General features: G+C 37.3%; 2 long non-coding RNA genes across 2 annotated transcripts in view; one reads left to right on the top strand and one right to left on the bottom strand.

Moving 5' to 3' along the window:
• LOC128813356 (uncharacterized) overlaps positions 1-22,840 on the bottom strand; it is a 49,267-nt gene that overhangs the window by 5,796 nt on the left and 20,631 nt on the right. The window lies entirely within an intron of this gene.
• Positions 2,859-9,259, top strand: LOC128813357 (uncharacterized). Its single transcript, XR_008439002.1, has 4 exons — positions 2,859-2,947; positions 4,648-4,777; positions 7,717-7,777; positions 8,988-9,259. It is a non-coding gene; the product is annotated as an uncharacterized LOC128813357 (long non-coding RNA).

Here is a 22,840-nt window from a genome sequence, read left to right as displayed (position 1 = left end):
ACTTTTGGCTTAAGGAGTATTCAAACAGCTTTTTCTGCATTTTAATTACATTAACATTTTCAAAGAAAACTTAATTGTAAAGGCTAGATGTTTTTCAGTATTAAAATGAATCGATTCTGTATTTTAATGCAAATGACTGGTATGCCTGTTTACCATTTACACAGCTATAAGCTAACAAACATTATATATACACAGTGTGACATTGGTTAGATGTGGACAGTAATTGTACTCAGGAAAGCAAAAACTTCAACTTTTAATCAACCTAAGCCAATAAAACCTATAATCATAGGTTCTAGGAAAAAGCAGCTCAGTATGTTTTATTACAGAAATAATATACCAAGCCCTTGGAACTCTATTTCCTTTTTTTAAAATAAGGAAACAGAGTCCTGGTGAGCTGAGTAGTGCATAACACAGAACATTTAAAGGAAACCAGACAACACATAAACAAACAAGCAGATGCTCTTAGCATAGCTTGGCAAGGCTGCCTAACTTGCATGAACTAGAAAGCCACTGTTGAAATACAATTAATTTTTTCCACTACAAATATGACATGAGGAAACTTCCTTACACAAAAAAATTAATTAAAACATCAGCATAATAGACATCATTTCTGTTGAAGGGAGACCTTTGATTGATTTAAATAACAGATCACAACTTTTGTGAGGACACACATGTAAAGATCTGGAAAAGATTTCAAATCTGATTTACAAAATCTTTTGAACAATTATGTTAATATCTTACTTGACCCTCTCAGCAATATTAACAATGTCATGAATTGAAAAACAAACTTAAGTTTATATTTTTATTTCAAGGTGAATGGCATTTAGGCCGACTTTGTGTAAACATTTGACAGTTTAAGCAAGCCCCATATCTGTGTTAACGAGACTACAAAGGAGACAGCACCGTTAGATGCTGTACCCACTCAGTCTGCTGCCACTACAGTGGGAGTGACCTTGAAAATCATCAGCACTCACCACAGCAGCAGAGACAGCCCCTGCTGCAAACTACACTGGAGGTATAAACAAAATGGTATAAAAGACTCTGTTCTTACAGAAGGAAAGGAATCAGGGGGTTGAGGCTCTGGGTTACCTCTGCAGTGAAAGCAGTCTGCATGTAAGTAGAGATGTGCTGCATAGAGACAAAGAAGCTTTACTTATGCTTTTACTTAGCTGGTAGCAGCTGTAATTTGCAACTGCTCTTAACTGGGGGGAAGAATATGGGGAAGAGAGGTGATTTCTTATCAGAAGCCAATTCTGATCCTGTAACCAGCTTACATAATACTGCAGCAAGTACCTGGGAAGCCCAGGAGAAAGACTGATTAATGATACCATGAGAATCCTGAAAGAACAAATACTGACATGATCCATACTGAAAGACATATTGATTGCACAGAACGCAAATCAATAAATATGAGCCAGAGGTGAAGGGAATAAAATTAGATACTAACAATCTAGAATGGAATTGTATGAAATCAGGAGTAGCTGGAGGTTTGCTGTAATTGATTCTCCAGTTGACAAAATTGCTAGGGAGGTGTCTTTACTTTTCAAAGAGTAACTTGAAGGTTGTGTAAACCCTCCTTCTGTAGAACCACTGTCCATGTACTGCTACTCTTATTATTAAGAGCTCTGTGAACTGTAGTAGGATTTTTTTGTAGGAAAGACCATATAACTAAAAAGGCTCAGCTTAAACTTGTAAGTACTATAATCAAGAATCAGGGAGCTGAAATTTAAGTTCTCTTGACATATCAATTACTCTGATTTGAATTTTAGAACTTTTATCAGATACTAATATCCAATTAAGATCTCTTTCCTAGAATAAGGCCATGTATTCTTTGTCAAATACCATAATGAGGACATTCATAAATATGATTTGCTTTAAAGAATTTTATAAAGCAGTGCATTATCCAAACAGCTGACAGAGAGAAGTTAGAGAACATTAAAGGATCTAAATAGTGAAGCCAACATAAATTTGTACAGTAATAAAAAAAAACAATGGTGAAACAGTGACTTAATGTGACACAGAGATGAAAAGAAATCTTGTAATCTCAAACAGCTTTCTGAAAAATGCAAAAAATTCTGCCATTTTCCGGAGCAGACAGAAGTTTGTATCCGTTTCTAGAGCAATTTATGAATTGTGGCATAAATTGCATGTGAAGTGCAAGATGGTTACAAGACTTACAGAAGTAAAATGTTAATAGAAAATATAACTCATTTGTTTCACTAACCATGCAAGTATATGACAAATTATCATATTTACTAGGTCTCCTAGCATAAACACATAGAATATTGATTGATGTGCTCGGTTTGTAGAGATTTATTAAGAGAATTCTGACTGGTTGGACAGAGTGTATTAATTAGTTTGCAGTTAATACTTTCTTCACCTTCTCATGACTTTTTTGTTGCCCAGATTAATTTTGTTTTGTTTGTGAATCATGCATGCTTTATACTGAACTGATACACCAGAATTGCTTTACTGAATTATGGTGCCATTTCAATAACTGCTACATTCTGTTGATGATCTCACAGTTCACATTCATTCTGCCTTAATACAGACTATATTTTACCAGTAGTTAAAATAAACATGCTTTCTATAGATCACTTGAAAGGATACTTTTGGAATATAAAGCATCTCTCTTTCAAAAGACTATTACCCTGTTCTTAATTAAATTTGTTCCATTATATTAATTTCCAGATTAACAGTTGAAAAAAGTATGTAAAAATGTTTCCATGACAAACCTTTGGGCAACAATAAATGAAACTAGAACTCCAGCTGAGTCAAAGACACAGGGAAAGCCATTATGACATATGCATCTATGGTGATACAACATTGTAAATCCAGCTGGTCACAGAACTGATCCCTTTCACACTGCACAGCATTAGAAGGGAGTGCCTCATGCTGGCTATAAGCCCCTGAACCTTGGCCTGAACACCAGCAAAATCTGGACAAGGTATTATGCCTTATCACAACTGAATGCAAGTTTCTTTGTGCTTATACAAATTTAAAGATACAATTCTTAAAAGGAGCAATAATCTATACTCTCAGAGCTGCCTGTGTTCAGACATTCAACGGAGCAATTTCTGTCAAGTGCAGTTGTGGCAAGAGTCCCCCTTTTGTTTTTGAAGTCACAATAAGGTTGACAAGAAAAAACATGGTTTTCAAAATTAGAGAAGTAGTTCTCTATTTTTAAAGACAGATGAGGAGCTATATCAAAGAGACAGCTGGCAATCCTTGAGCCCAGTGTGCTTATGCTTGTGCCAATAAATAGATCCAAGGGTAGGAGGTACAGCCCTGTGTGCTCAGAGCCTTCAGGAGGGCATGGTGAGATTTACTGAACAATTTAAGGACAGGACTGCCCTTGGTGATGAATTGCAAAGAACAAGAGAAGATAATGAGCTGCTTTTGCTTGTTTCAGCAAAGCCATATTGATGTGTCCAAGCAAAATCAATGAAAGAGTGACTGGGTATTCCTGTCAGCAAAAGACAAATACCTATCTGTTGGTGTAAAATGATTTCAATTACATAATACATAAAACCCACTTAATTTGACATACTTCCTTTTATCCTTCATCAGTGCCAGTCAAAAGGGATTTTCAGAAAAAGTACTGTCTTCCCTCCACTGCTGCCACACAACAACATAACCTATGTTTCACTTACTTAGACATACTAATTTGTTTTCTGTAAGCTTACGGATTCACAAATAGAATTCATTGGTGGAAACAGATTATTTAGTGCAAGGGAAGTATATTTCTATAAATTCATAGTTCCAGGAAATTTTAATTGTCAAGAAAAAACACCTGTCTAAAAAAGTAACCATCATTGATTTCAACACTTCTCCAAAATAAATTTGAGAAAATATATTTTAAAACATTATTAACAGCTTACAAAAGGGTATTTGACTGCATATCAAAGGGAAAGATTAGATTATTTTTAACTGTTTTCTTTACAGCAGAAGGAAAGTTAATAAAATAGAGATCTGATACCATATTTATAGCACACAGTTATGATTAAGAACATTGTTTCCCTCATAAGGGTTCTGTATCTCAAGGAAAATAGGATTGCTAACCACAGAAATGTTGATTATATAAGAAATACCTTGCCAGAATGTGCAGACAGTTGTTTTGATTTTAATAATTCACATGGCTGCTAACTCCTGCCCCTTTTTTTTCATCTGAGGGTTTCAGTCACTAGCATGAAAGAGCAACTCAGCCGGGTTGCCTTCCTTCTCTTAATCAAAGTGTGCTCTTGATGAGTAGTTCAGTAAGCTCCAGAGATAAGGGATGGGGGTCAACACTGGACATGAAGAGTTCAGCACTCAGTATGAGAAAGTGCAGTTAGAAACCCAATAGCCCATAAAAGACTCGAGATAACTGAACAAATCTCCTACCGTTTGTTCTGGATCCAGAAGAGAGATTCATTTAAGGTCAAGACTTCCACTCCTGTCTAGGGGGAGGTGTGCCCTACTGTGAGAAATCATTTCAGGGTTGACTAATGGACTAAATCAGGGAAATCTCCTGTAGTAACATAGTACTGTTACTCTCAATCAATAAGCACTCATAGTTGTAACAGATGCTTTTTCTTTTTTAAATGAAATCTTAGTTTTTGCATTATAGTTAACCAGGTGTGTTACTAAAAAAAGATGTCTCTGAAGGGGCAGCTGTATCACTACAGGGCTGATGCACACTTCAAGAGGCAGCAAAACAAACCAAAAAGGAAAAAATCCAAGCCTGTGGAAAAGCAAAAGTCACTCATTGTTAAGAGCACAACTTCTACTCATTAAGGTGGGATGCTGCATTTCTTATAGATGCAATATTTCCAATGTAATCTTCCTAATGAACCACTCCTAATGATTCCTAATCAATCTGAATTTTGCTTTTGGAAAGCTGAGAAAACAGACTGAGCACAAGAAAAACTGCTCATTTCTCAATCAAAATGCATGCACCAATTTCAAAAGAATTTTTTTCTCATTCAGAATTCCAGCAGACCTTTCAAACTTTATTCTGAATGAGTCATGGCTCATTCTGTTACACAGAGGTGCCCTGAAGCCTCTTCATGCCTTCCAGACTACGCAGGCGTCTTCTGCTGCTCTCAGCAAATGCTCTGTGACTGCATTTCTACTCTTTTGAAAACCTCCAGCTCTATCTTTGAGTGACTGGTCGCTGGTTCTTTTGCACAGCTCCATAATCCAGTACAGCAGAAACTTTGCTAGTCTTGCATTTCTTTATTTACACTGGCAAGTCTCTGGATCAGGACAAAGTGCAGGGATCCCATTCATTCCTCACTTATGCATGAGTGCTAACTTGACAAACACTGGCACAATCACATCTGGTAATGATGGAGGAAGACAGGCAGTATTTAATCCATCATTCATATTCTTCTTCAATGAGGTGACACATAAAACTCATTAATTAGGCAGAAGTGTTCCAATTCATTCAGCCACATTTTTGCTCTGAGACACGAAAGAGCAAAATTGCATTTTGAATGATGAATTTAAACATTCTAAATCTAGTTAGTGTTCAACAGTGCATGCAGATTGCATACACATGAAATATGAAACTAATCCCTGGCAGGACACTGTGCTGGACATGTGGAACACAAGTCCCAACACTGTGCCAGTTTCATCACAGTGCCTATTCAGTGTCATGGAATGCTACAGACCACCCTGCTGAAGTTCCTTTACTCCCAGTCAGGAGTGCACAGAGTGGTGGGAAAACAACAGGGCACAGCAGCACAGAACACACTAAGTCTTTCTATTTCTGTTTTATCGCCCAATGATCATATTATATAACAAGAGATTGTATCAACAAAAGATTTGATAGATGTAAAATGCTACTGTAATTACTGATGCTTTAAACATTTCAGATGATTGTTTCATCCTTAAATTTCAAAGCAGTGAAAGTAAAGCCAGATAAGAGGAAAGACTTTTTTCCTTCTATCAGCTTTTAAAAAGATGAGTCAAATCTTAGATTGATTTTGAAGGTTCTTGTTTTTTCACAGCACATACTCCTATTAAATTTTGATAGTGCAACTTTGTAGGACGGAAGGACTGTAAGCCAGCAATTTATAGCTGCATATTAGAAACCTCTGCTTCACAACAGAAGCCTATTTTGGTACAAAACTGCAAAGTAATTTATTAATGTTTTCAACACATACTAAAATTACACATTTGAATTCTAAATCCTTTAGTACCCAAATCTTTCAGAAATGGCAGTTATAGGACTCGATTGCTTGAGGCACAACAGCCTATTTCTTCTGCAGAGTTTTGAGTTTGAAAAGACTTTTCCACAAAAAGAAAGTAACAACATAAAAGGTATCACTATATAAGAGACTTGCTGCCCATAAATTTCTTCTCCCTCCTTCTCCTCCCCCAGCCTTAGTAAGACTCTTTAGGCAGGAAATTTTTACCTCACAATGGCAACTCAGTTAAAATAATTTCCCATGGAGAGCTGCATTAATCTTTACCTAAAATACTGAGTAAGGAAACGTCCTTTCTTTGCTTACTTAAGCTGCAGTAAATACATTGGAACACCCCTGCTGAGTGCTCGTTTTTGGGCAGGGTTTTGCATGCTATGGATCAATCTCCTGGTGCATTCCTGACTTTTGAATATTGCTGCTGTGCACCCAGCAATGGAGGGCACATTCCTATGGAAGCAGGATGGATATGCACTGGGAAAGAATATATCAAAAGGAGCACCCTCTGATGAGTTTGCTGAAGGCTTGTGATTTGGCTATATGAAGCCAAGTCCATTTTAATTTAGGAATAACATGACTGCTGCACATCAGAAAAACAAACATGTCAGGCCATAACATTCCATAACATGAATTTCTTACAAATCATGAAAATTGATACATCTTAAATCTCAAAAATGCCTGTTTAGGGACATCACTATTATGATTTTATTCTACTTACTATTCAGGTTGCAAACCAGATAAATCCAACCAGCAAAAATCCTGTTCAGTTATATTATTTGTGAATTACACTGAGCCAGATCAACAACTCTACATTTCCCTTAAGCATTAAAGGTTTCTTAAGCTGACAAGTATGTTTCTATATATTGCTATTAGTATAGGTTTGCAAAGGCAAGTTGACATCTTCAGATTAAAATCAGAACAAGCAACTGTACTGATAGAGAACATTCCAAGCAGCATCCGAATTGAATAATGAAAAGGATGTGGAAATAAATCATCTCAAAGAGCAAGATGCCACTTGAAACAAGATGTCTAAAATACTGGGATTTTAGACATATGGATGTTTTCTCTGTCAGCTCCCTACATCATGGATGAATATGCAATTTCACATCAGAGGTAAACAAAATATCATAGTAGAGTTCTCTCCTAAAGAGTGACACCAAGGTCAATGTTGTGTGTTGGTCAAATTAGCCTTCTTAGGGAAAATAACAATTAAATTAATCCCTTAAGCTCATTAGGTGCAAAGGGTGCCTGTATTTCTGATGAACGAGACATAAAATCCTCACACAAGGCAGAAATCAATAAGAACTCGGTAGAGATTTACACCCATACAGATCCCATAAGGACACATAGTCTGAATCGGGATGATTCTTTTAAAGATTTTGCTAAGGCTTTTATATAATAGTCTAAGGAGCTTCTACTATTCCAGTGATTAAAAACTCATGCATCTATTAAAAAGCCACTGAACATGTCATAACTTTAAGTATGTTTAGTCTCACACTGTATTCTATTCCTCCCCTTTTACAAATAGAAAGCTGCAGTACACAGTAACTCCGCAGTGGAGATTTGGTCCTCAGCCTAAGAAGTTTAATGTAAGCCTTGCCATACACTTTCTCTGTTAAGATACTTTTGATATTTAAAATTCAAATTGATTTGAACGTGGGCAACCCAAAAGACACAGTTTTTGCAGTCAGAAAGTATGCCAGATGTATTCAGACACATTTTTGTTGCATTTGAGTCTTATATACTTAACAGTGATGAAGCGCTGAATCCCAAAGTAGGCTCTAAATACTGAAATAGGATTTTATTTAATTGTATCAAAACCAGTTTAATTTATTTCTCTTTATTTCTCTTGAAATACACATGCACTTGAAAGAAGCATGTGTGACCACATAAATTCTGGAAGTGTTTTAATGGCAACCATGTAAATGTTCAGTGAAATTTCTGTCCTTCCTTTTGTCAGTTCTCACCCCTGCCACCCCAAGTGAGCACCAGGCCAAATGCATTTCAGATTTGGTTGATAAAGGAAGTTAAACACTACAGAAGAAATACCTAAAATTCTCTTGGCCAGGCTTTCTTCAGGAGACACCTCTAGTAAGGGCAAACAGTCTCCTGGAGTGCATCAGTGCTACAAGATTACAGAACTGCAAACTGGACAGAAAGGCGGGAGTGCCCCTGGTCATGATATTTGTCATTAGCTTCTGCAGGCGATTGTGATGTGGGCACAATTCATCAGATGCTCAGCTCTACTTCAACTCTGAAAATGGCAAACAAAATCAGTAACACCAGAACATACTGTTATAGCAAAACTACACTGCTAAATCAGGAATGACTGATTAGTCAGATTGTACTCGGCCTGGTGAGGCATGTGTTACAGAACCATACAGAAAGCTTTTATCCAACTCTCATTACAGCTCTTACTCTGAAATGAAACAAGCTACAATTTAAAAAAATTGCTTGTTTATTCTTGTCACAGCAACACTGTAACCTATCTTTGCTGAAGACAGACTGCCAATAATTATTTTACAAAACTTCCATACATGCCATCTGTCAATAACTTTCCATAGACTCTCATTTATTTCCAAGATTTCCAGCTATATCTGAGTCATTAATTAAAATGAGGTATTAAAGAAAACCATTGAAGGAACACTTGCCTTTAATACTGCCTGCCTGGGAACAGATGAACTTCAATATTTCCAAGTTTTATTACATTTTCCCATATGAAAGCTCCATATAGAGTCTTAAGCCCTAAGTATGAAAATATAAAAGGTCTAACTTCTTATTTATTTCAACCTTCCAAAGGATGAATGACAGAAGACAAGTTGTATGGGTAGTACTTCAATAGCCTCTGAGTGAAACAATGTAACAGGGGGCACATGTAATTAAACAAGCTGACTATGGAGGCTACAAATGGACTGAGTGCCAGGTTGATCTGCCACCTGAGAGATGTGCCACTGGTTGTGCCAAGTGTCAGCTACCAATGCCTTTACTGCTGCAGCATTTGTTTCCACTTGCATTATTGAAAATCTGTGTAAAGGCGACCCAAACTCACCCTGCCAGCCTCTGCATGGACAGCAAGGCAGACATCCATTGCACTGTGGAAACCACAGAGCTTTACAAGTTATATAACCAGCTATGAAAGTAAAGATAACAAACTGAAATCTCAGTCTTGTCTCTGCAGATACACATTTTCAGCAGCTTCACTATAGCACTCATAAAAACCAAGACATTTGAGTCACAGAGCAACTCACCTGTGGAGCTACAGGAAGAATCCAGAGCTGGTGCAGTCTCTGCCCAGTGCATTGCCACAGGACCATGTCCCTTCCCATGACACCAAGCTTGTTATCAGCAGAAAGGCTGTAACACCAATAGCTACAGTACAGCACAAACATCACAGGTGTGCTGGAGTGAGGGATCAGGCTATTAGCATATATTATTCTGAGACTTAAAAATATTTTATCCATAACTTTGCAAATACATTTTCCTCGAGATGTTTAACCAACTTTAGTCTGTGAGCAGTAATAACCATTTTTAACAATTTCCTGAATTTAGATCTTTTATTTCTAATAGTTGAAGACTCACCAACTGCTAGGTTAACACCTGAAAATACCCATTTATTTCTCACTGAAGAAAACAGATGACAGACCCAGGAAGGGACACAGACAGCAAATTATACCACTAATAATTGACATTATTAAAATTTTGTTTCTCTGAAATGTCAACATTAATTTAAAAGACTGAGGGATCTTACCAGACTACACCAAAAGACAAAAAGTCATTATCTTACAGAAGAAGAGTACCTAATTCAAGGTAACTGTACTGTAGCAGCCCTTTGGCAGTTTTTATTCTCTGGGAAAACTGCCTTCCTTTCAAGATATTGTAGGACCCATCTGCTAATATTGCTCATTTGCATTTTAATTTTTTGAGGAATGCCCTCCCCAAACCAAGCACCAGAATTCCTCTTCTTACAACACAAATGAAAGGCCTTAATGTCAGAAGACATAAACGATGCTGATGTCTTGTTTATGTAAACTACAGAGAATTCAGCAGAAGTGTTGAGCAGCACTGCACATTGGGATATGGAGGAATGACACAGGCAGAAGAACAGATTCTCGGGTATATTTTTACTGTGTGGTGCAATATTGAAGCAAGAACATCATGGTTTACATGTGTGTAGGATAAATTCTGCCTATCAGTTTCCTCTCTTGCTGAAAATGAGGACCCATACTGCACTTCCCCAGAGATTAAGCTGTAAGGATTAGGATTGATTATCCTACTGCATGTTTCCTATGTCTAACTGTTTTGTTCTCTGGAACTATTCTAAACTCTTACTGTATTTAGAAACACACACAATGCCCTGTTCCCTGCTGACTGGCACAGGCCCCCAGAGCCTCTTATTCTGGACTTTCCAAGACGTGCTGCCATGCTTTTGTTGAACAGCAGCAGCAGCTACCCATATTTTTCTCTGCACATAACACTTGCATAAAACAGAGGATAATTTCATGCTTCCTTATTCATATTTAACATATGACTGATAATCATCTTGGCATCTTTATGATGCTGCTGTAGCAGGTTTGATACCCAGCTTTTATCAAATATTCCCGTCTAACTGTAAATGCCTGCATGAGTCATGTAGCTAGCTCTAGATGTTGTCAGTGAGTCCCAGTCTCTGCCAAGTCCCTTTGTGCTGGGGCTGGACAGTGCACATTTACAGCCACACTCACAGTGGCACCTGTGTGACTTGTGTAGCTGCATTCAGTGGTCATTTCAGATGCTACATTGGATGTTCTCTAGCATTGAGTTCTTTTTTCAGACTCCACCAGTGTGGGTTTCTCTTGCAGCCAGCACTGCACCATGCTACTTGTTGCATATTCTGAACAACATGCTTTTAAATTAGAAACACATTAGGAAATTGCTACTTGCACACAAGGTGTGTGTTAAGTTACAGACGTTTGGCGTGTCTGCCTCCATCATGAGGTCTGAGTTGATATTATTACTCCTAATAAAAGCAGTTCTGAAGTAACATCTTCAAATCTTCTTCTCCTCTCCCTCCTTTTTTAAACTGCTCTACCAGCTCACAGATTATATATTTTCATTTCAATGTGCTACCAGAATGATTGAATTTCTCCAGCAATAAAAGTAGGAAAGCTGTTTCAAAAGTTTACATAACTCTGCAGCTTCTAATCTAGTAATAACTCCTTCAAGGCAAAATAAACTCCCTTAGTGCTACAAACAAGTGCTTTTTAACCTCTTCCAAACACATGAACAACAAGGACAAAGCATTTATCTCTTCAATAATTGGAGTTCATCATCTGTATCTCAAGGAACTGTTTGCAAAAGATAATTTATATGCAAGTGTTTAACCCAGATTGATTACATTGCCAAGTAGTATGCCAACTATTTGAGAAATGTAATTTACAGTCTTGCAATAGATACTTCACTAAATTTTGCATTCATCTGTCACAGCTGTGTTCAATGATTTGACCCTGATTAAAATTCAGGCAGTTTTCTTTCTGTGGCAATTCTTTTTGATATCTCATTCATCTCCACAATTTCAATAAAACTGGGAATAAAATAGGAACATTCTGTTTAATATATTTACTGTATATATTACCAGCTGTCTGCAGATCCTTACAGTAACAGTACAGCACAAGGGACTGACTTTGTTAGATCCTCCTCCTGAGTCTTTCAGGTATGAGAAAAAGAAATCAGCAATATCTCCCTCTTTCCCTTTGCAAGGCCACATGGAGTGTTACAGACAAAGGAAATCAAAAGCTTTAAGATCCCATCACATGGAAAGTAATCTTCTAGCCATACTGTGACCCAAGACAGAGGAATGACTCACAGTAGTCTAGAATAACTAGAAAGTTGTTTCCACAACCAGTGTAAGCAGTGATGTTCTGACTGAATCACAAGGAAAATGGGAATGTAAGGATGTTCTCATGTAACCAGGCATGCTGGGGTTGCCTGACTGGCTCCTGCATCAGCTGCCTTTGGTTTGTTTGCTCAGGAAAACAGTGACCCTTCTGATCACAATCACCTAGGAAACTGAAGTAGCAAGAAGTTTGCACCAACCTTCCCTCTCACACGAGAGCTTACAGCATATGTTGAATTGCTACAAGGGTTTATTTCAGTGGCTGAATGGTGTTAGGGAGAAACGCAGAGAAATAGGAGGAAAACCTTTGGCAATTGTCAGACTGCATAGAAAGATTAAAAAAGGATTCTTTAAATCAATTGTTGAGTATGGGAAAATAAATAAACAAACAAACCAACTCTGAGCAAGAAACTGAGAGCAACTGGAAACTGGCCTTGAGAGAGGGTGTTAGATTGACTTCTACTGCTAAAGGCCAAACTTCTTAGGCACAGAGGCTTTCTAATGGAAGAAACAACTCCATCATAGGTTCTTCAGTAAAAAGAAAAGATAGCAAAGACCTCTTCCCTTGATAATGAGACAAGCTTTATGTTGAAAAAAAGGGAACTTTATACAAAAATGTGTATTTGACTAAAATTCCTCCATATCAAGCTATTACTATGCCTCTATTTGCTGTCAGTATAACAAACTGAAAGCATGACACAACTGTTCAAATGGTGACAAACACAAGCAACAAGGCCACAGGCCAGGAGGCCTTCAAGTGCAATGTGATGAGTTTTAGAATTTAGTTTGAGAATTTCCATATCAGTAAATGCCTTTCCAGACTCTTAGGCAAAGGATATGACAGACACCCTCACAGAGAAATTTTATTGTCATTTACCAAGATTGTCAGTTGCTGCATTTTCCCATCACAGCAGAAATATTAGTGAAGCCCAACTAAGGTACAAATAACAGTGGTACCAAGGAAACACATGGCATATGCTGATGTTTGGATGAAAAATCCAGCTAGATTTACATTGGAGTATTGTCAGCTCAAACACTTCCATCTCATGACAAATTATTACTGAAATTGTAGAAAATGTTTAAATCTGCAGCTATGGCCTCAAAATTACTCTTTTTCTTATAGAGTAACACTTGAATCTTTAAATACATAACATTATTCTATTATAGTTTTACTAAGAGAAAATTGGTTAAAAAATACCAAAAATATTTCAGTAACTCAGGAAGTCTTTTTTTCAATTTTTATATTCTCTTTGTTGCAGAGAAGCAGGGATGGTGATTTTGGGTACAGCCAGCCATATGGCATCCATACATACTCTAACTTGAGATTTGTCTTCTTTTTTTGCAAGTGCACTATATGGCACTGAACATTATACAAACTGTGTGGCAACCAACCCTAAATGTTATACAAACTGTGTGGCAACCAAAAACTACAGCACAGCTCACAGTCAATAATCACCCACCAGCTGCCACTTGAAGCAAAAGGCATTCATGTGAATCTAGAGACAGCTCACTGACGAAAAGTTAGCCATCATTCCCTGGGAGCTTGTTTTTTTTTTTTTTTTTTTTTTTTTGTTTTGTTTTTTTGTTTTTTTTTTTTTTTTTTGTTTTTTTTTTTTTTTTTTTTTGTTTTGTTTTTTTTTTGTTTTTTTTTTTTTGGTTTTTTTTTTTGTTTTTTTTTGGTTTTTTTTGTTTTTTTTTTTAAGATGAAAAACAATACAATGTATCTCTTCAAATGAAGTATTTTTTTCAGTGAAGAGGTTTCCTTTTGGAATTCTGCTCAATGCCTCTCAAAAGACATGACTAGTGACAGTAATGCAAACAAAACTCTGACCCCTGGAACAAATTAAACACATACAGATGGGATGTTGAGGAAAAAAGGTTTCAGACCTACAGCATTAGCCTCTGTCTTCCTCCTTGAAAAAGCAGTTAGGTCACTAACAGCTACCAGATAACTCCTGTCTATAGCTCTATTTTTGGGCTAGAACAGACAAATCTAGAGAGATTAGCCTAGACAGACATGCAGAGGAGTGAAGGAGAATTCTTGCCAAATGCAAGAACAGATTCTAAGATCAGAACAATTCCCTCTAGATATTGGCAGATGCATTCCCCCAAAGCTTATTTCTAATTTCCAGTGTTTTTTCCAGTTACAGCCAAGAAAAAGTGTCTTCACATGAATATGGGAAAGGAATCAAGACTTCCCACTTCTGGAGATAGCCCTTTAGATTTCCTTCAATATGCCTCCCTGAAGAGCTGAGTGACTCAGCAATAATGAGATGGCATTTAACAGGATACATTAAGAATTATTAATTCTGTAGAATTCTTTTTACCTTTCTCACCCTAAAGAAGAAAAAGAATTCAGTATTACCTTTCAAAACTTCTCAAGTTTCCCATATATTAGTCCAGGGTACACAACACCTGAAGATCTGGCTGCACTTTGCAGATCCAAGTCACTTTTCCATTACAGCCAAACAACAGATATATGAAAAGTAATTGCTCATCTTTGGTTCAAATGCATGTGTATGTGTCAGAAATGAGTTGACAACAGATTAAGGACACTGCTCCACTTACATATAGTACAAAATGTCAAAGTCAAAACAGAAAAGTAGATTTGATTTTTTACAACTGAGTTTCTCTTTCAGTAAAATAATGATATTGAAACAATCTTTACTATAAATGAAGCACAGAATCTCAAGAGTTTAACTCTCCTTTGTGTAGACTCATCATTTATCAATATTTATTTTTCTTCCAGTTTATCACTCGACATAACAAGCTTTTACTCCATTACTTCAGGACTCATTTTCAATAAATAAAACAGTATCAAAATACTCAAATAACTCAGTCGAAGAAATGAAAAGACAATCTGAGCAAATTAGTTTTCCTTTTCCTTTCATGTAATTACTTAGGATCAGATGCTGATATTTCATCTCCTTGAGAATGAATATGAATTTCCTAGCAATGTCAACTACACTATAAACAAAAAATTCATGCATTTCAAAGGCTTTGTTAAAGACAGAGCAGCGGCCAAAAACACGGCTATAACACTGCCCTGACAAAATGCCTATCAAAAGGAAACAGAATTGCAGTAAAGACCATCAGATCACTTTTCTCTTCTGAATTTGTTCTAGTACTTGAATTCAGATCAATTAGCTTCAATCAATCAGTTACTAAAGATCAGAACCAGTTACAGAAGGCAACTAGAATGACAAAAAGCTAAACAACAGAATTCTCCACCCGAACAGATGTTAAAAAACCAGCATAAGCAAAAAAAGGTAGGTTGCTTTAGTCTATTAGTAACCCTAGATAAATATACCAAATTAACCTGCCCATGCACCTTCTGGACAAACTTGTAGCTATATTCTACAGCAACTCATCTAGGGAAAGGTCAAAACTATACATAATTTCGAAATCCATTAGAGCTGAGGATCAAAACATTTCCTGCTCCTGTTGTTTTCCTTTTACTAAGGTGGTATTCCAAATCACAAACTAGTGGTTTTGGCAGCAGTTCTGGAACACAGAAGATATTTGTAGTGAAAATGAATCAGCTGTAGATCTGTTATAGCACCAGAAGTAGTATTTGGCCACTTGGGTATTTCAAGTCTTTTGAGCTTGCACAATTTCCATTTTTGAGCCCTTACATCCTACCTCACTGGAAATAAAGTTTACAACCTTTAACACACAGTTTTACTCATGGGATCTGAACATACAAAATGCAGGATGCATTCTCATAAAAACTAAAATGATAGCACCAAGTGTGCAGTAAACAGCCCTAACAACAGCTTTCAGATGAGATGTTACTGACCACTGCAGAGAAGTGAAGAGCTCCAAGGTAAGGACAGAAAGTCAACCTGCACCAGCAATAATCAGAGGCATGACAAGCAGTGAAGACTGAGTATTGCATGCAGGAATTCTCTGTTTCTGTCTCCTCACCACTCATCCACAACACAGCTCCATTCCAGAACCTAAGTCAGCCTGCCTTGTGACTTGGTATACTCTAAAAGCATCACCATGAATCCACTGACACCCCACTGATGTAAGCTTGATTTGCCCTGATCAATAAGCTAATAAGTTATCACTGCCCATTTTTGCCTTCTGCGCTTTCCCAGTGAGAACATAGCACTGTCATAACCTGAAGTTCAGGGGGGGTTTCAGCAATATTCATCTCAAAATCACCCAACTACCCCTTGCTGCCAAAAGCATCCATTAGGTGTGAGTTTGACACATCCTGCCATCTTCCCTTATTACTGACTGCAGTGGTTGACAGGCAAAGGAATGCTGGGATAATCTAAAAGATAAGCATCTTTACTGGAAGGTTTGACAAAGTTTAGTGATCTTGATATCATAATCAGTGTTCTCAAAATTCTTTCCTGGATAAAACATTCATCAGCATGTAAATTGGTTTCAAAAATTGTTAGACAGGAGGAAAACTGCTCCATTACAAAGCTGCCAGAAGATTAAAATCTTGCACAATATGTATAAGAGTATTAAAAAAAAAAAAGGACAAAAAGAAAAGGACAGAAAGGGTTAGACAAAAAAAAAAAATGAAGCCTTCATCTTCTGAATATCTGTAGGGGAAAACTGCATCTAATTAAACTGAAAAACTGAAACACAAACCCTCTTATTTTTAGAAAAGAGATAAACTTGGAAATAGTCTGAAGAAAAAAGTGAATTTTTGGCTGCACCCCTTAGTTATTTATAGTTCTTGCTGACATTTGCAAACTTAATTCTGCAGCTACTTTTAAACAAAAATGTAGGCAGAGGTAACTCATGGAATAATTTGTAGAAAAGAACAGCTCTGATACCTGCTACTCCTTTTGTGCTCCTACTTTTAAACAGGTAAAAGTCAGGTAAAGAAGTGTACTGCCACCTTCAAAAGCTGTTTCTGAAGGAAAACTCTTCATCACTCCAGGAAGCTCAGCTCAGAATCTCTGCAGTGTAATTGAGTTTCCACCAGAATTTCAGCTAGGAAAATACCTTTCTCTTTCATATTCCAATTACAGCTTTTCTCTGAACCAGCTGAGTAGAACCACAGCTTAAAGGAGTTGAAATATTTTCTCACTGGAATGCAATGGAAAGATAAAGCATCTCAAAAAAACCATCTCCCATATATTACCTTGGCCCAGAACAAAGGTATTCTGAAATCAAAAAAACCTGAGCAGAGAATGCAAGTCATAGCAAATAAAACAAGGACAGGCTCCCTACTACAAACACTTAGAAACAACTCTCTTCTTGTGACAATACTTGCAAATACTTCAGGGAAGCAAATTTTAAAAGACAGAAATACAATCTCAACATGTAATTCACTCTGCTAAAGTCCAGATCTTAAAGCAGACACAAAATCCCTGAGTTAGGTGGCTAAGTAGCACTTGAATCAGATCTCTTCATGGACCAGGCTCCAGCTTTTCACTCACTCCTAATGAAAATTCAGAGTCAAGAGACCCCTCAGCTTTCAAACATCTCTCCCTTATATTTATTCTGCCATTTGTGGGCTGGAGCAAGGCAAATAGCCTCATAAACATTTATCTTCAAAGGATAAGTGATCCACAACAGGGTTTCAAATAGCCTTATAAGACTATAAGGTCTTTTCTGAAATGATAGGATACACTTGGAACTGGAAGATTTGTAGATGAGAATAAAGCACATTTATCCCTTCCTTCTTGTATCAGAGGCAGTCCCAACATACCATTTGCTTTTGCTATTTATGAACTACTTATATGAACCACAGAAGAATAAATGAGATTACACCATTTGTTAATTCTGTTGACTCATCCAGAAAGGGAAGGTTATTACATTAATTTGGATTTACATCAACTAATACCAGTTTGCCCCAGCCCACTTTCATCAGTATACCAAATTATAATGACCAGTTTTAAGGCACACAAATATAATCTATTTTCAGTTTAATTCTATTTCACTGAAACTAATGGCAGTAGGAGGTCTAAACTCACTCTTGTTGCAGGTTTTCTATGGTTTGTTGAACTCTGATTACATTTTGGAGAAATACAAAGCATCAGCATCTTCCCTCACACATCATATTTGTGCTTATTTGCCTACTTACTCCCACTATCAAAAAAACCACCAAAACCTATTTGCCCTCAGAATTGCATTCACAAAGAGAAGTCACTTTCACAGCAACAGTTCTATTGGGCACCCTTGGACAAACAGGACAAGCAGCAGTGAAGTCCCAGGGTTCTGTTTTAAAGGAAGACAGCATTCACAGAGAGTGACTCTCCAGGGGCATAGCCTGTGCTACACAAACTTGGCCCAGCTTAGTGCAGTGTGCCCAGCACGCTCAGCTTGCAAAGCTTCTGCAACAGTACTTCAAAACAGCAGCCTATAAGTGCCAGTTTCTTACTGCCTAAGAAAAACCCCCACAATATTTCAGCTAACTGCTTTACAATCCTAATCATCTACATTTATGGAATCAGTACAAGTCTAATAAAAAATGTATGTGCATGTGCACACACATATATGCTAAGCGCCACCCACACCAAATCATACATATTCCTGGATAAGACTGCAGCATTGAGGCCAACAGCTTCTTTATTGATCAGAGTCTCTGACATAATTTGACATACAGCCAAAAGGCTCAAGCATTTTGCTAAAGAGGAGTTTGTACAAGTAGATACTTAATATGCACATCATGGGTTTAGCGACCTTTCTGGACTTGTTGATTTTTAAATAATTTTCCCCCCTTTTTGCATAGTAGCCTTCAGTTGCAAAGATGTAGGAATTAACCAGCCTTTAAAAAGAAGGGAATAGTTTTAAGAACTGTGTTTATCACTCAGATAATTGCTCTGCATGCATGCAGAACATGCAGTTGTGAGGTTTCATAATGACCACTTCTCAATATTTGTAGTAACGTTTGTTCAGTGTACAGTAACACCTATTTTCTTCAGCTGTCATGAAAACTCCTAAAGTCAAGCCACATTGCTCTCTTCTCATGCACTATCAAATGCAATAAAGATTTACAAATCAAATTATGATCTCTGTAGCATCTCTGCAGTTCTTCATTATCAATGAAGAACTTGCACCAATGTAACAGAGAAGAGTATAAAAACCTTCTCACTGATAAAGCCATATTTAAACTCAGCTGTACTGTGTTTTTTGACCAAAAAGAATATGAAGATATATTCGGAAAAAATTAAACAGAATCTTTGAACTATCCAAGGAATATTCCTTGCACTCAACATGATAAAAAGGGTCATGGAGGGATTACACGGAACTGGACACAAAGGAGTCAGTACAGAAACAGTTCAAGCAAAGGGCAGCAGAGCAAATTAAAAGAGGAAAATGGGGGAAGCCCCAACAGGAGTCAGTAGCTCATTCTGCCCAGAAGCGTATCAACCCTTCCTGTTCCAGCCCTGCCGTGGTGTGCTCGGTGTTATGCGCTTGACGGGGGCCCGACACCTCCCCCGGGGCCCTGATCTCGCCTGCAGTCGCTGAAACATCAACGTAGAAAAAGCAAGATGGGCCTTGCTTATAAATCCAAGGATCATTTATTAAACCATAAGGGTGAAACAAAAAGCATCCACAATTCCAATATAGAACAGAGACAAGGACCACAAACAAAGGCAGGGCAGTGGGTTTTAAGGAACAGGACAGGGGTGGAGTTTAGGGTTGGGAACCTATAACAAACAGGCGGAGGAGAAACACAAGGCGGGGATTAAAATGTTTGAACCAATAAGGAGTTACAGGGGAGGGGAACAGTTTAACTAAACCAATGAAGTGTTGAAGGATACAAAAATGACAGGGAAATCTCTAGAAAAAGGGGTAGGTATGAGGGAGGACTGACAGCTGGGATTAAACCAATGCCTCAGGGGAGGGGAGGCAGGTACAAAACCAACTATTGAAAACAATAATATAACAAAAAACCACCACAACACAGTCCTTCTTCCAGTCATAGCTGACTCTGTAACCTCATTTTAGGATCCAGAGTTTATGTTAACTCCTGGCATGGTGCTCACTGACACCTTGGGATGCATCAGGAGGAGGTATTAAGTCATCTCTGCATGTGACAGATGTGCATCTTTACATTTCCAAATATTTCCAGAAAGAATACCTTAATGAAATTCTAGATCAACTTTACAAAGTTAACCACATTTCATCATTTCTATACCTGCAAATTGATAGAGTTGATTTGGAAGTTTCTGAGGACCACTGAGACTAGTTACCTTTAAGACTGTTTAGATTTTTATTCTTAATTATGTTTTATTTACACAGAATTAAGCACAGCATCTATGTTTGGAAATTGATTTTTTTTTTTTTTACAATAAAAATATCTGTAGATGTTAGGAACTGGGACTGATTTTAAGATGCAAATGCTGAAGCCAACTCATTGATCCCAGCACTACATAGATGTTTAACTGGCTTCCTTTACAGATGTTATTCAATCTGTTCAACTGCTTAACAATGTTAAATGACAGCAATTGACTTGTGTGGAAAAGATAATTTATAAAGATACAAACAACTTTTTCTTCATGTAGAAAAACTCAAATTTAAAAACCGCCTGAAAACAGCTCAGAGATTATGTGGGGCTATCTAGTCAGAATGTCTCCCTGATTCTGTTTATGTCATAGTACTTCTATTGATAGGATGTTTTGCTTTTGCTTATTCCAACAATGAAACGAAAAGCAAATCTATTGTAACAGCAATGTATTATAAAATGTGTCCAGAGCACTGCTCAGAAAAAAGAATTTTACTATAATTATTCCCATAGAATTTATGCAAAATAAGCACAAAGGGTATTATCTAGTAAAATATCAGATCACATGAAGGAAACATAACAGGACCACACCTCACCAAATTTCCGGCTTCAGAGAATATAATAATTATATTCACTGCTTCCCTTGGGATTGACTGACATTGCAACATTCACATGCCTATTATTAAAATGATGACATTGTTAAAATACTATACATTATTTTTGCAAAATTCACTGTGTTATTTGAAAATCAAGTCTACTTTTGTACTAAATGAATGTAAACAATTCTTATTTATCCAAGGTATGATACAGGTGCAAAATCATCATGTGTACATACAGGTGTGGCTGACAGATCCTTATAACCCTCTTTCCTGGTAGGGTACAAACTGCATATTTACAAAAATACCCACCCTGAAACCCTCATAAATGTACAGCTCAATCCTTTCATAGTGTTAAAGAGTCCTCACCATTGGTGATGTTACATAAAATTATCTATGCTTAATTCTTGTCTCTTAAATCAATACAGCTTACACTAACTTCGTTGTGAGCCTCATGCATCATCTGGGCAAAGCAGAATTGATCAGGAAAATGCCTTCCTAGGAAACCAGGCTCTGAGTTACAGCACCATCTAGGGGCATCAGTTCCTGAAGTGACATTTAGCCATAAATGTACATGGCTATTTTTACAGCTCTATCTTCATGACATTATCAGGAAGCAGTCTGGGGAACTTGGATTTCTTTCTCAAAGCTTACATTGCTACCCCATTCAGAGTGTTGAAGGGTTGGAGTTTGAGTTTTCATTACTCTGTTGTAAACCCCACAAGATAATGTCTCAGTGAATCAAACTGACAGAAGGAATTAAACCCACAACTCAGCAAACACAACTATATCTGACACTTGTTATTGCAATATTACATAATTGTGCTAATAATTTAGAAGTTACTTATTTCTGAAATTTAAATGGTGCAATAAATAGAACCAGACTACATTTTTGAGTTGTTTCTAGTGAAATTACTGTACCTCTTCACTTATGGCAACAGAATGTTCCACAGCAAAGGCACTATTTCAATATATAAAACCAGCTTAATCTGCTTTTTCAGATTTTCAAGCTTGGAAATATCAAGCAAAGAATACACCTACAATAGGAAGCAAATTGGGTAACTTGCCTCAAGAAATTAAGGAGTGTGCAGAGCCAGACAATAAAACCTCATCTCCTCTATGGAATGACAAGGCATTTAGAAAAACAGCTTTGGGAAAGAAATCCTTAGCACTTATTACACAACCTTTAGTGACTTTCCCCACAGGTCTCATGAAATCTGAGCCACTGAGGTACCCTAAATCCAAGAAAGGGTTTCACTGAGAAGTTAATTTTGTTTAATGTTCAGCTCCTGAGCTCCTGTTCCCCATGCAGTCACATGAGCCCTTCTTCCTGGCTTTGAGAAGGAAGCTGCAACCAGTGCTGAAACCCCTTTGGCCCCCAGCCCACACACAGCTCAGGCTAACCAGCAAACTGCACTTAACTGTTTTTGTGACAGTTTCCAAAACCTGTGTGATAATCTGCATGATGATAAGAAGAGAAGCAGGAAAGAGCAATTTAGTTCCTTTATCCCTTATCTTTCAAATACTATCAATCACTTTCAAGATTACTGGAAAAGGACATAGTGCATTTCAAAGTTTTAAACTGGCAAATTTCATTGTAGAACTAACAGAAAATGTTAGGTAACAAAAACTAAAGGGGGAGAAAAGGACAAAACAGCAGTTGCTTTCTCAATACCTAACTATAATATAAAAATCCCCCAACACCACCCAGGCTTACAAAACTGCTTACCACTAAAGACAACAGTTTGGTAATTTGTGAATCCACATTTGCCAGGCCATAGATGAAGCTTACAACCTGCCACATTGAAGTTTTGTTCCAACAGTTGATTGAGTGCAGAGTAGCTGACCTGTGATTAGAGGCTCCAGTGCAGACCAACCCATAGACAACTCAGATAAAACCAGTAACCAGTGTTATTTTTGAACACAGGCCAGGCCTACAGAGCTGCAGCCTCAGGCCGCAGGTTGAAGGGTCCTCTCTAGC

This window comes from Vidua macroura, chromosome 12 (genome assembly GCF_024509145.1).
Source record: "Vidua macroura isolate BioBank_ID:100142 chromosome 12, ASM2450914v1, whole genome shotgun sequence".
NCBI lineage: Eukaryota > Metazoa > Chordata > Aves > Passeriformes > Viduidae > Vidua > Vidua macroura.
This window is presented reverse-complemented; position numbering and strand designations above follow the sequence as displayed.